The 2,216-nt window shown below is 40.9% G+C and overlaps 1 pseudogene; it reads right to left on the reverse strand.

Moving 5' to 3' along the window:
- Window positions 1-754: 754 nt before the first annotated feature.
- LOC134486324 (large ribosomal subunit protein eL8-like) lies at window positions 755-1,556 on the reverse strand (annotated as a pseudogene).
- Between the last annotated feature and the right edge of the window lie 660 nt (window positions 1,557-2,216).

The following is a 2,216-nucleotide window of genomic DNA, read 5'->3' on the forward strand; positions in this document are numbered from 1 at the left end:
TTCTTTGGTACTACTGTATGGCAGTTCTCTTCCCAGTACAAAAAGGGATAAAGGGAGTTTTCAAACCTCTACGTAATTAGGAGAGTCAAAGGCTTAATAAACTGGGCATTGTCTATAATTTTTCTTACTTATATAATTCACTTTATAATTTAAGATATTAAGATATTAATATGCTTACATCAATACTGTGACCTGCAGTGGTTTTGCATGTGTTGGACACAGCCAACACACAAATGAATGAGAAATAGACTTTCACTGTAAGCAAGGTATAAATGCTGATTTTTTATAAGTAAATGAAAACTTATGTACTGACAAACATCTCAGAGAGTGGTTTAAAGACAGAAGGTGTGTATATCTAAACACTAAATGTGTGTAGGCAATACACACACACACACACACACACACACACACACACACAGAGAGAGAGAGAGAGAGAGAGAGAGAGAGAGAGAGAGAGAGAACAACTACCTGTTGTAAATTTGAAGAGTGGGAATATCAGCTATAATTGGTAAAGATACTCTGTTACAATCTTTTCTAGAACTACTTGTACAGATTTGACAATTGCAATATCTTTACTAATCTTTTTTCTTTACAATTTAAGTTGAGTTTGCTTTATTCACAAACTATGAGTAGAATTAGTTTTCTTTAAATTAAGTTTGCTTCCATATAGCAAAGTCCAAAATATATGTTATTTGCCATAGGTTGGAGCAAGCTTCTTTTTTTATTTTTGTAATTATATTTATGTACAGAACACTTAAGTGTACATTTTACCCAGCTTAGTGTCGAGTTCTTTAGCCTTTGCCTTTTCCAGCTTGGCAATGCGAGCCACAGACTTAGGACCCTGGACGTTGCCTCCCCAGTGGTGGCAGATCTCATCATATCTGTCATTATAAATGTCCTAATAGCTTCCACCAGCTTAGCCACAGCTCCCTTGTCTTCCGAGTTAACCTGTGTGAAGGCAACAGTGGTGCACGTCTTCCTGTGGACCAGGCGCTCCAGCCTGGCCTCTCCCTTGATGATGCAGTAGGGCACCCCCATCTTTCGACAAAGGGTAGGCAGGAAAACCACCAGCTCAATGGGGTCTACATCACGGGCAGTCACCACCAGCTGAGCCTTCTTGTTCTCCACCAAGGTGGTGACTGTATTGACCCTTGCTTGTAGGACAGGTGGTCTCTTAGTTGGGACATTCCCATTGCCAGCAGCTTTCTTCTCAGCTCGGGCCAGCAGCCTTTGCTTCTTCTCCTGCTTTATCTCTGGCCTGTACTTGTGGGCAAGCTTAAGCAGCTTGCCTGGGTTTGCCAGGGCCTGGGTGAACTAGTTGATGGCAGGAGGTACTTTGAGCCGCTTATAGAGGATGGCTCTTTGCTGCTGCAGCCTGATGTAGCGGGGCCTTTGACGAAGCGTGTGAGATCTTTTTTGGGCTGGATGTCCTGTCCAGTGCCGAAGTTCTTCGGCCTTTTCTCAAACAAAGGATTAACCACCTTTTTGGCCTCTTGTTTCTTGACCAAGGGGGTCGGGGATACCTTCTTCCCCTTGGCCTTCTTTCCTTTGGGCATCTTGCTCGGATGGAGGAGAGAATGGAGCAAGCTTCTAAATTTCAACTTACATAAAGCTGGTAATGCTAAAACCTTTGTGCATCTTAAGGTATGATAGGTAAAGAATATGCATATAGGAGTTCAGCCTATTCCCATAATTCAGTTAGAACATGTTTGTTATAAAAAAAAAATTTAGCCATATAACAAATTGTTACCAGATGGCGTGTACTGAAGGCATAGTTATTTGTGACATAGCAAAGTGAAATATACCGGAGAAAGCTACATAAATAGTTGAAGAAACAAACAAACAAAAAAGGAAATGCCTATCAAAATAAAGGTTATCTAGTAGAAAGTAACCCAAACAAAAAGTGCTTATTATTACTTGTACAAGATGTAAGTCTCTGTGAGGAATGTCTTTCTCCTTTCCCATAAGACATGCAAGCATATGAATAGCACAGTCTACCTACCAATAGCAAAAGAACGGAACCCTGTCCATTCCTTTCAGACTGCTATTTCTGAAGTCATTTACAGGAGCTCGCTGGCTTAAGTCCCTTCATGGATTTTTGTTTCGTCATTCCATTCACTGTTGGATGTGAACTATAAGGAGATATGTGTATATCCTGAGGATGGGTGCTCTTGTCAGATGGAGACTGAGAGATAACTCAAGAAGATGGGATTCTA

Source organism: Rattus norvegicus, chromosome 3 (genome assembly GCF_036323735.1).
Source record: "Rattus norvegicus strain BN/NHsdMcwi chromosome 3, GRCr8, whole genome shotgun sequence".
Lineage (NCBI taxonomy): Eukaryota > Metazoa > Chordata > Mammalia > Rodentia > Muridae > Rattus > Rattus norvegicus.